The sequence below is a fragment of the Rattus norvegicus genome, chromosome 2 (assembly GCF_036323735.1).
Source record: "Rattus norvegicus strain BN/NHsdMcwi chromosome 2, GRCr8, whole genome shotgun sequence".
Classification (NCBI taxonomy): Eukaryota; Metazoa; Chordata; class Mammalia; order Rodentia; family Muridae; genus Rattus; species Rattus norvegicus.
In genome coordinates, this window is record NC_086020.1 from 249,319,474 (window position 1) to 249,331,977 (window position 12,504).

Here is a 12,504-nt window from a genome sequence, read left to right on the forward strand (position 1 = left end):
GGATCTTGCTGATTTGGCTAGGCTGACTGGATAGATATGGAGGTGAATCTGCCCTTCTCTACCTCCTCTGTGCTGGCTTTAGCAGTGCATTCAAACCAGCTTTTCGTGTGAGCCCTAATTGAACTGAGGTCCTCATACTAAGAGAGGTAAAATGAACCATAGTTTTCTGATTAGTCAAGCCTCAAGAGCCATTCTACTTAACTGTTCAGTACCTCATTACAGCATAGAATCTGGTGTTGATGCCTCTTTTGTGTTGAAATTTGTGCTGACTCTACAAATTCCTTGAAGACGGGATCTCCATGCAGTGTGTCATACATTCTGTGAGGTCACAATATCATCAAAGGAAGCCAAGGGTTACATGTAGAAGGGCATGAATCTGAAGGAGGTTCTTTTAATTTAATTTAATTTAATTTTTACTTATTTACTTTATATCTTATTCACTGCCCCCTCCCAGTCACCTCCTCCCACAATCCTTCCTCCATCCCCCTCCCCTCTTCCTCTGAGCAGGTGGGAATGCCCTGGTTTTCCCCCAACCCTGGCACTTCAATTTCTCTGCAAAGCTAGACACTTCTTCTCCCACTGAAGTCAGACAAGGCATCCCGGATAGATGAACACATCCTATAGACAGGCAACAGCTTTTGGGACAGCCCCCACCCACTCCTACATGAAGACCAAGCTGCACATTTGCTATATATGTGTGTGTAGGCCGAGGTCCAGCCTGTATGTTTTTTGGTTGGTGGTTCAGATTCTGAGAGCCACAGGGGTCCAGGTTAGTTGCCTCTGTTGGTTTTCCTTTGGAGTTCCTACTATCACTTTAGGGCCTGTAATCCTTCCTCCTATTTTTCCATAAGAGTCCCCAAGCTCCATCCACTCTTTGGCAGTAGGTGTCTGTATCTGCCTAAGTCAACTGCTGGATAGAGTCTCTCAGAGGACAACATGCTCCTGTCTGCATTTTAACAGAATATAATTTAATAGTGTTAGAGATTGGTGCTTGCCCATCAGACGAGTCTCAAGCTGGGCTGGCTATTGGTTGGCTATTTCCTCAGTCTCTGCTTTATCCCCCATGCCTGCATTTCTGGGTTGAAAATTTTGTGGATGGGTTGGTGTCTCTGTTGCTCTACTGTAGTTCCTACCTGGCTACAGGAGGTGGGGGCTTCTTAAAGTTCTACATCTCCAATGTTGTGAGTTACAGCTTAGGTTCTCCCATTGATTCTTGGGTAACTCTTTTATCCCAGGTCTTGGTCTTGTCCTGGAGATGCCCCTCACCTCCTCACCCCTGTCAGTTGCAAATATCCACTAATTTCCATGACCATTTGGCTATCTCACGTCCTTCCCTACACCTGATTCTGAATCCCCCATCCCTACCTGCCTTTCCTCTCAGTTCCCTCCATCCTCTTATGACTATTTTATTCCCCCTTCTAAATGAGACTCAAGTATCCTCATTTATGCCTTCCTTCTTGTTTAGCTTCTTTGGGTCTGTGGAATATAGCATGGCACCTATATTTTACGACCAATATCCATTTGTAATTGAGTGCATATGATAATTTTCTTTTGGGGACTGGGTTACCTCACTTAAGATAATATTTTCAAGTTTCATGCATTTGCCTGAAAAATTCATAATGTCTTGGTTTTTAATAGCTGGATAGTAGTCCATTGTATAGATGTACCACATTTTCTTTTTCCATTCTTCAGTTGAGGGACATCTAGGTTATTTCCAGCTTCTGGCTATTATGGATAAAGCTGCTATGGACATAATTGATCAAGTGTCTTTGTGGGATGTTGGAGTATCCTTTGGGTATATGCCCAGGAGTGGTATAGCTGAGTCTTGAGGTAGAAATAATCTTAGCTTTTTTAGAAACAGCAAATTGATTTCCAAAGTGGTTGTACAAGTTTGCACTTCCACCAACAATGGGGGCATCATTCCCTTGCTCCACAGCCTCGCCAGCATGTTCTGTCTCTTGGGTTTTTGATCCATTCTGATGGATCTAAGATGGGACCTCAGAGTTGTCTTGATTTGCATTTCTCTGATGACTAAGGACTTTGAACATTTCTTTAAGTGCTTCTCGGCCATTAGAGATTATTCTGTTAAGAATTCTGCTTAGCTCTATACCCCATTTTTTGATTGAGTTATTTGGGTTGTGGGTGTCTAACTTCTTGAGTTCTTTACAAATTTTGGATGTTAGCTCTCTGTTAGGTGTAGGGTTGATGAAGATCCTTTCCCAATCTGTAGGCTGCCATTTTGTCTTATGGACGGCGTCCTCTGCCTTAGAGAACCATTTCAGTTTCATGAGGTCAGATTTATCTATTGTTGATCTTAGAACCTGAGACATTTGTTTTCTGTTTAGGAAATCGTCCCCTGTACCAATGCATTCAAAGGTATTTCCCACTTTCTCTTCTATAAGATTTAGTATATCTGGGTTTTATATTGAGGTCCTTCATCCACTTGTGATAAATTTTGTGATCAATATGGGTCTATTTTCATTCTTCTACATATAGACATCTAGTTAGACCAGCAACATTTGTTGAAGATGTTTTCTTTTTCCATTGTATGGTTTTGGCTTCTTTATAAAAAAAAAATCAAGTGTCCATAGGTGTGTGTGTGTGTGTGTGTGTGTGTGTGTGTGTGTGTGTGTGTGTGTTTATTTCTAGGTCTTCTATTTGATTCCATTGAGGAACATGTCTGTTTCTGTACCAATACCATACAATTTTTATCTATTGCTCTGTAATACCACTTAAGGTCAGGGATGGCGATTCCTCCTGAAGTTCTTTTATTGTTCAGGATTATTTTGGCTATCCCGGGTTTTTTGTTTTTACATATGAAGTTGAGAAATACTCTTTCAAGGTATATAAAAACTTGTGGTAGAATCTTGATGGAGATTGCCTTGAATCTGAAGATTGCTTTTAGTAAGATGGCCATTCTCACTGTGTTAATCCTATCTATCCATGAGCATGGGAGATCTTTCCATCTTCCGATATCTTCTTCAATTTCTTCCTTCACGGACTTGAACTTCTTGTCATACAGATCTTTCACTTACTTGGTTAGAGTTATACCAAAATATTTCGTATTATTCATGGCTATTGTAAAGTATGTTATTTCCCTAATTTCTTTCTTAACCATTTGTCATCATATAAAGGAGGACTACTGATTTCTTTGAGTTAATTTTCTATCCAGCCCTTCACTGAGGGTGTTTATCAGCTGTAGGAGTTCTCTAATAGAATTTTTGGGGGTCACTTATAGATACTATCATGTTATCAGCAAATAGTGACTTTGACTTCTTTCTTTCCCATTTGTATCTCCTTGATCAAGGAAGTTCTTTTTTAAATAAATAAATATACTACTTGTTATTAATTCTTTCAGGATTTCACAATGTATTTTGATCATAATACCCTCACTCCCTCTAACTCCTTGATTAACCAATCACCTTTTCACTTCTACCAGACTTCATGTCACATGTGTACATATACACTGTCCAATACAAATGTGGACTCAAGAACCACTTTCCAGTACACAACAGGATGTTCACCAGGTTGACCTTCTACAAGTCTTGTGCAGGCAACTGCAGCTGCTGGGAGTTCATGAGGACATTGCTTCTGACTCTTATAATCTCTCTGCTCTCTTTTCCCTGATGGTCCCTGAGCCTTGGAGGAGTGTATGTATAGATGTTCAGTTTGTAGTTCAGCATTCCATAGACACCGATTCTGTGCACTTAGAGTTGTGAGTTTCTGTCTTAACCACCATCCACTGCACAAACTCCACTGATGATGTTTGTACTAATCTATGGGTAAGGAGGTAAGAATTTGAAGGGCAATTTGATGTTAGGTCTGTTTAGCAGAATAATAATACTGATTCATCCCTGGGGCCTGTGAGCTCCTGAGAAATGGGTTCTTGGGCAGATTTACAGTTTCTGCAGAGAGGGCCTTAAATCTGTTCAGAATGTATTTGTTTACTCCCATGATATTTGTGCACCCCTGGGCACATCTTGCCAGGGAAGTCATTGTTTTAGCTACAGGGTGCACATCTGTAAAAAGTTGCTGCTGATTTTCCCCAGCAGCATTTATAGCATTGGGTACGGAAGCTATGAAGCCTGGTTCTTGACTATATAAGCAGTGCAATTGGGCAGGTGTCTGCTCCTGTCTATAAGTTAGAGATGAGAATAGATATATTTCCCCAGGTATCCAAAGGAAATGAGATAATATTTGTAGGGTGCACAGTAAGACCCTGATCCCTTACGACCAACATTCACACTAAATAACACCAATGCACCTGTAGACATGCCTTCATGGTAATTTCAGGAGTGATATTAGTAAATTGTGGCCTATGATAATAGCAAAATAGCAATATGCTAATCACTTATGGTCACAGAACTCATAGTTATTGAGTCATTTAGACATCTGCAATTTTGTTTTATCAGAACAATTTTTACAGAGAAATAAATTAAAAGGAGGGGTAATATATCAACCCGCTGAATGTACTATAAATATATAAAAGTGTTACTTGCCTATTAAAATAAATAGGCTATAAAGGAAAGTAACACTGAGAGCAGTGTTTGAGTCAGAATCTGCTCAGACACCCTCTCCCCATTTGTCTCTTCCCACTAAGCCCTCGTTTTCTCATTTGGAAAGCAAAGACTGTAGTTCCCCCAAAAGCCTTTGGTATGTCCACTATGCCCCAAACTGAACTGTTTTACTTTATCCAAAGCTAGCAGGAGTTAGGCTTAATCTCCTGTTCCTGGTGTCCAGAAGCTAGGGTCTCAGCCTCTCTGGAATGCTGGCAAACTGGATGTTCACAGCTCAGTTTCAAGTTCCTTAGTTTACATGTTCCCCTTAACTGGAGACTTCCTCCTTTTTCATGAAGTCCTTAGACTTCAATGCTTAGACTGCTAGCTTTTTCCTTCAGCCGAATTCAGAGTCAGTGGCTCTCCCCTCCGTGCTCAGTTACATCTGTGATGGTTTCTTACTACTCCCGCGTGTACTCCACCGCTGGACCTGCCTCTCACCCACCTCCCTCTAACCTCTCAAATAACGAACCACACCTTTAAGTTTGGTGGTCTGACCTGGCTTGTTTCCTCTCCTCCCCACAACCCCAGCTATATTCATGAAGGCTGTAAAGTAGAAGAAATTCTTAGCATCTGTAGAAAAATTCACTGAATAAAAGAACACTGTTACACATCAATAAGTACACGAGTATCTGGGGAGTCTGGCAGAAAAAATAATAGAGTTCACAAAGTTACTATAGTACTAGGAAGGGTCCTGTTCCAGTTCAGCAAGTAGTGACTCCACATGGCGTGGCTGTATCCCAGAACTTTTTAAAGTCCTGCTCACAGCATCATCAGTGACAGAAGTTTAGATCGAATGCATTCAGCTCACTGAGCACAGCCGTGCTCACACCCTCACGTCACATTTCAGAGGTAAGGTGAGGGGAGAACGTTCCTGTCCAGACTGTGTGTTCCTAAAAGAGCCTTAGCTGGGAAGCAGATAGCTGAGAGGAGCGCACCCAGACCAGAAGACAGGGGCGGCTGTGGCGAGCGAGCCGGAGCCTTGGCTTCATTCACACTGTCCACTGAGCCCTGGACTCGATACCCCTACGCCTCACCCACTCAGTGGTCCAGGTGTGAAGTCGGAGGCTGAGAAATCATTTCCCTTCCTGGAACCTTTTATGAAACCACCCGCGTGGCAAGGCTGAGATAGGCAGACACTTCCGGGGTATTTCCTGTTTCCATTCATAGTGACTCCCGGTCTTAGTCCTTTATTCACAGATCCAGTTCATACTGGGCTTCATTCTTTCTCCCTCTTATTGCTCTGCAGAGCATACAGGCTGCAAAGCCCGGAAGCCACCTGAACAGGCCTTCTAGTTCTCAGAGCCACAGGTCTTCCTGTACTCCTTACCTTTGACCGTTCATAGGTGCTGAGTCACAGACACATGACTGCTGCCGTAGCCTAACTGCACAAAATGTGGATTCTTCAAAAAACAGGTATAACACAGGAGTCGCCTGGCTCTTCAACCACCACGTAGTCTTCAACATCCTCTGCCGACACATTACTTTATATAGCAGACATCCTTTGTCCCTGACAGATGGTGAGGGGAGGTTAACAGGAGAAAGACAAAGGTACAGTAATGATACCAGAAACCAAGCAAATTCAAGATGTTTGTTCTACTATGAAGAAAGGAAGAGTGAAATTCTTAAAGAATATCTGGTTTGGGGGAAGAAAAAGTATATTCAGAGCTAAGATTCACATTCAGTGTTAGGAGAGGAAAAGATTTAATTATAGGGGACCTCTTATATGCCTTTGCTAATAGAATAAGCAAAGCTAATCCACTATACAGGGTGAACTTTTAAATTATTCCTTCAGTATCTGAGTTCTAACAAGAAACTGGTGAAAAAATGAAGCAAGTTCCTTCGCTTATGGAAGGCTCTCCTCTTTTCTGGTTTCTACTGGACTACAGTATGGAGAAGAGGGCATACTTTGAGACCTTGCAGTAAGGTGTGTCCATAGATTTCTGCAGCCAGATGGGCAATAGAGATCCCCAAGTCAAGGAGAGGGGCGCGCGTGTGTATGTGTGTGTGTGTGTGTGTGTGTGTGTGTGTGTGTGTGTGTGTACACATGCATGTGCACCTTGGTGTCTGTATATGTGTCTATATGCATCTGTGTGTCTCTTTGTGTATGTTCACTTGACTATGTGTATCTGTATATGTGCCTCTGTATGTCTGTGTGAATACCTATGTGCCTTTGCATATATATGCCTGTGTGTGCATGTGTGTGTCTGTATGTATCTCTGTGTGTGCCCGTGTATGTGTCTGTGTTTGCTTGTCTGTGTATGTATCTTTATGTATATGAGTGGGTAGATAGAGGGTGTTAAGGACAGTTTAAGTCAGGTGGCTGTCATGATTAAAGTAATCACAAGGCAGTTGGAAGGGAGCCCCGGAAATCAACCGGAGTTCTCTATCATAGACTGCAATAGACTGCAATGTTCTATTTCTCTTTGAGACAGATTTTTTTTCATACCTTCACTGTCTGTGGAGGGGAAATCACATCGTATTTTATTCTGCTACATTTTATTTGCTATCCTGCAAACTCTTCAGGGATAAAGATATATGTTCTCATCAGCTCTCTGTTGACTATCTGTGGATGGGGCCCATGAATGTTGATTTCAGTAATCCAGGTCCATTCACTAGCAACAGAAGGTCCTTCAATGCTTTGTAGGCCTACAGCATTCTAATGCCAGTTCATAATTATTCAGTGCTACAAAATGAATGCTGTCCTGTGAGATGCCTGGGCGTTTGATTCTGGGTTGTAGGAAATGTGTTATGTCTCACTTTTAGATTTCAATCATTGTCACATATTTCAGTCAAGTAGTTTTTTTTCTAAATTAGCTAATAATTTTTCATTGTTTAAAAAAGATAATTATATTAGCCAGCTGCTCATTGCCAATGATAATTTTACAGTCTAAAATAGGGTCCAACACACACTATTCTTAAAACTCACAATTCTATAAGCAAAACTTCTCTACAGATTTATAAAAGTAAGAGTAGAAAGAAAAGAATGGCTGAAAGGATATATTTCCCTGATATGTAAATAAATGCTGTGCAGGTGGCCCAGGGCTGAGCTGGCCATCCCTTCTCATTCCTTGCCTCATGGTTCAATACAACTGAGTGAGTGTCAGCCATCAGTCTACTTTCTGCTGGGGAAGAGGAAGTAAAGAAAAGTGTACATCTCCTTCTTAAGACTATACAGAAGTCTCATTTCTTCTGCTTACATACGATTGTCCAGAATTTCATCACATGGCTACCTCTAACAGAGAGAGCAGGGAATGCAATGTATTAGTTGGTATCTAGCTAGTAATGTGCTCTTATACAAGGAAGGGGAGAGTGCCTGCTAGGGGCCACAAACCTTACGTACTGTGCTGGGGTTGAGTGACCTTGTGATGTCTGTTCTCTGTGTGAGTTATTTGGTGTCAGGGAATCTATTCACATCCCATCTGAGTTATAGTTATTGTGACTTTCAGAGTAAGAAATGCCAGGCAAGGGGCTGGAGAGATGGATCAGTGGTTAAGAGCACTGGGTGCTATTCCAAAGGGCCCAGGTTCAATTCTCAGCACCCACATGGCAGCTCACAACTGTCTGTAACTCCAGTTCTGATGGATCTGACACCCTCACACTGATGCACATAAAAACACTTAAATAAATTATTTTTTTTAAAAAGAAATGCCAAGCAATAATGATTTACTGCATTGTTTTGTATTTAAAACTGAGATGTCTCTTTTCTGACTAAGACTCTAGATATCCATGCTGGAGCTGATGTTGTGTTAGCCACATTTTTGGCTGATCCTATTACCCTAGAGAAATGTGGGTATACTGAGTTTAGATTCATCCTAATCCTTCAACTCATAGGATATATACTGCATAGTGGTCATTTTAAATCATGTACAATTTACAGCAATTTCATTGTTCTTGAGTCAAGATCTTTTCACTGCCTGGACAGCATCTTATACAAGAGCTGGCTGAGTTGACCTTCACCGTAAGGCTGAAGTATTTGTCTCACCCATAAAGGAGAGCATCTGATGGGACCCACATGTGGTCCCGAGTGGGGACAACTTAACCTGGTTGTTGAATGGCTGTGGGTGCTTATGATGCACAGTGGGGGCCATGGTGAGTCACTTTGGTCCAGATGTTTTGCAGACAGCAGTCACCTGCACAAGGACTTGATACACACCCTCATCCTCCAACCCCTAGCCAGCATACAGAAGTGCAGAGGCATTGAACAAACCTGCTCTGACCTAGAGATGACGAGGACTGATTTATCATGAGATCCATGGCTTGCACACATCACCACATCCACGGCAGTCTTTAATTTTCCTTGAGCTGCTCTGCTACTGACTGCTGATAAGTGAGAGCCTTCGGTTGTTTGCCTTTTGGTCTGAGCTGAATTTCCTGATCGGTTTGCCATCGGAAATTGCAAGAAGATCCTCCATCACTCTTCCATGACAAGTTATTAAAAAAAACGCAGAACACATACCTTCTGTCAGACTTAATTTGACTTTATGTCTACATTTCTAGCTTGTTTGGAATAATTAAGGCGGCCTTTGAAAATCTGTCATTTGGGGCAGAGGTTTGGATTTCTTTCTGATCATCTTTGCAATGTATTTAATTGATGGGGAGTTGTTCACATGTTTATAGGGGCAGTCCTGGATTTTTTTTCAGTCTCGATGACATCTTTTTTTCCTTTGCTGCTAACTGGGGTGGGGGTGGGGGAGTGTAATGGCATGCATTGTCCACAACTTAGGGTTTACTATGTCTGTGACAATACTACTTATAAATTAGTGTGATTTTAAGAATGGGACTTTTTTTTCTTTTTTTTCTTTATTAACTTGAGTATTTCTTATTTACATTTCGATTGTTATTCCCTTTTCCGGTTTCCAGGCCAACATCCCCCTAACCCCTCCCCCTCCCCTTCTATATGGGTGTTCCCCTCCCCATCCTTCCCCCATTACCGTCCCCCCCAACAATCACGTTCGCTGGGGGTTCAGTCTTGGCAGGACCAAGGGCTTCCCTTCCACTGGTACTCTTACTAGGCTATTCATTGCTACCTATGAGGTCAGAGTCCAGGGTCAGTCCATGTATAGTCTTTAGGTAGTGGCTTAGTCCCTGGAAGCTCTGGTTGCTTGGCATTGTTGTTCATATGGGGTCTCGAGCCCCTTCAAGCTCTTCCAGTCCTTTCTCTGATTCCTTCAAAGGGGGTCCCGTTCTCAGTTCAGTGGTTTGCTGCTGGAATTTGCCTATGTATTTGCTGTAAGGAATAGGACTTTTTAAATGTGTGTTTTAAAGTTTATTGTGAAGAGCATAGCATCTTCACTGTGTGTCCTTAATATCTTAGACCCTTTCTTCCTGCTCCTTGGCATTCCCGTTCTTGCCCCCACTCCCACCCCTGCACACACACACACACACACACACACACACACACACACACACGTGTAGTTTGGTGTTATGGCAGCCATGCTGGCTGAAAGACATCCTCCCCTGCCTCTCACTCCATGTTATGTCCTGCAAGCTCTGCTCTGCCACAAGGCTGCATTCCCTGTCTCATTTCCATTTGGTTACAATCACAAAGAGTTTGCATGTGCACGAGCAGAGAGTGGTAAAAAAATTTTTTTTCATACAATGTATTCTGATCAAGGTTTCTCCTCCTCCCTTCCCCACTCAACCCCATGCCTTTTCTTTTTCTTTCTATTTAGATGAACAAGCAGGAAAACAAAACGGAATTTAAATAGATAAAAACAAGTAACACAAAACATAACCCATAAAACCAAAACATTGGAAAACGTAAAAGTGAAATATCTGTATGACAAAAGTAAACGAAAGTGCTGTAAGACAAAAAGTGCAAATATACCATTGAGTTCAGTCTATTAGCGGGGTGCACACCTTGAATCCTAGTACTCGGGAAGCAGAGGTAGGTAGATCTCTGTGAGTTCAAGCCCAGCCTGGTATACAGAGGAAGTTCCAGAACAGCTGGCGCTACACAGAGAAACCCTGGCTTGAAAAAACCCAAAAACCACAAAAAACAAACAAACAAAAAACAACAACAAAAAAGCAAACAGGCAAAACCGTATTGAGTTCATTTTGTGTGTTTGTGTTGACGGTTTATGGCTGGGCAGGAGGCCAACTCTTAAGTGTGTTTTATATACCCAGTGATACTCCATTGGAGAGAATTAATTTTTTCCTTTGCAAGAAGTTATCACTTGGAGATAGGTTCTTGGTCAGGCATGGGTGATAGGGTTCACTTCCTCCTTGCAGTACTGGCACCCCATGTGGCTTGAACCTGCACAGGCCCTCTGTGCTGCCACAGTCTCTCTCTGAGTTCATTTACATATCGGCCCTGTGGTGTATGGAAGGTACCGTATCCTTGGTGTGATCCATAAGATCCTTTGGCTCTTACAGTCTTTCTGCCTCCTCTTCTGATCTTTGAGGGAAGAAGTTTGATGAAGGCATCCCATTTAGGGCTGAGTGCTCCAGAGTCTCTCAAATTACCCAGTTGTAGGTCTCTGTATTAATTCCCAGCGACTATAGGAGGCAGCCTCTCTGGTTATCTCTAAGCAAGACTTTGATCTATGGGTATAGCAGAATGTCTTTACGACATTTTATTGCTATGTTCCTTCAGCACAAAAATAGAATTTGGAGTTAGGGACAGTATTTTTTACCAAGCTCAGAAAATATTTTTCTAATATATTTGATTTATTTGTATATTTATTTAAAAAAAGATATGGGGGTATTTCTGTTGTCACCAAAACCTTTACAATTTTTGTAATCAGTACAACTTTTTTCTTAGCTATTTTACCAAAAAAGGTATTTTCTTTTAAAAATGTTTATCCATTTAAGTGGATGTTATTGATATGCAGTATCCCCACAAGCTCGTATGTTTGAGGAACTGGTCCCTACTTGGTGGCCAGGTTTTGGAAGTCTGTATGGCTCTTAGACCTGTGGCCTACTTTCAGATGTAGGGCTGCAGGACTGACTGGAGCAAGTTCCCAGTTCTGGCCTGAGTCCTCTACTTCCTGGTTTGTCAAGAAAAGTTACCAATAAAGTTGATAGCTAGGCCATGAATCTCCAGGAACTCTCACTAGTCACTTCTCTTGTTTTTGTGAGAAAAATCTGCTAGAAAGCAGCTCGTTGGAGGAAGGATTGATTTGTGCTCATGGTTTGAGAGACCTGGTGCATTATGGTATGGTGGGGAAGACATGTTGGATGTCATAACAGCAGAGCCCATGGCTGGGACTCTTCACAACTCGGTAAGCCAGGAAGCAGACTGAGACATCTTAAGATGTCTTCCTCCGTGCCCTACCTGTGCCAGCTGTGCACCCTCCCTCTTGAAGGTGGGACCAATGCTGGAATCAAGGGTTCTACCCCTGAGTCCCAGGGCAACATTTTATATCCAAACCATGTCATTATCTTTCAGGCTCAGATCCTCAAGAGAGGAAATCTTGGTCATGTTAGTTTCCTGCATCCTGGTTGTGTTAAAGTAGCTGACATAAACAGCTTAAGCAATACAGGTTTTATTTGGGCTCACAATTCAAGGAAATAATTGCCCATGGTATAAAAGTTGTGTCAAAAAACATGTGAGAAATGTGAGGTCACACTGCATGTACAGTCAGGGGATAGAGGGAGATGAACACCAGTGCTCAGCCTGCTTTGTTCTTAACATTCATTTCTGTACCGCATAACTGTGAGTGACTCATGAATGGTGTTACTTACAGCAAGATGGTTCTCCCTGCCTTAATTTATCCCCAAAGATCTCACAGAGGTTTGTTTCTTTGTCTAGTTGCCAATCAATATGAACCATCAAGTCGATTGGCTCCTTGATTGGCAAGATCACAGGTCACAGGCTGTTCTATAACTTGAATTTGCATATCTGCACAGTCAGGTTGGACTGTGATGGGCAGTATCCTTATATAAAATGTGTGTAGAAAGACACGTGGGTATGTCTTCAGCAGAGGTGATAGCTATGCACATC

The 12,504-nt window shown here is 42.1% G+C and overlaps 1 protein-coding gene across 4 annotated transcripts in view; it reads left to right on the forward strand.

Annotated features, from left to right (window-relative positions):
* Ptger3 (prostaglandin E receptor 3) overlaps positions 1–12,504 on the forward strand; it is a 144,982-nt gene that overhangs the window by 54,489 nt on the left and 77,989 nt on the right.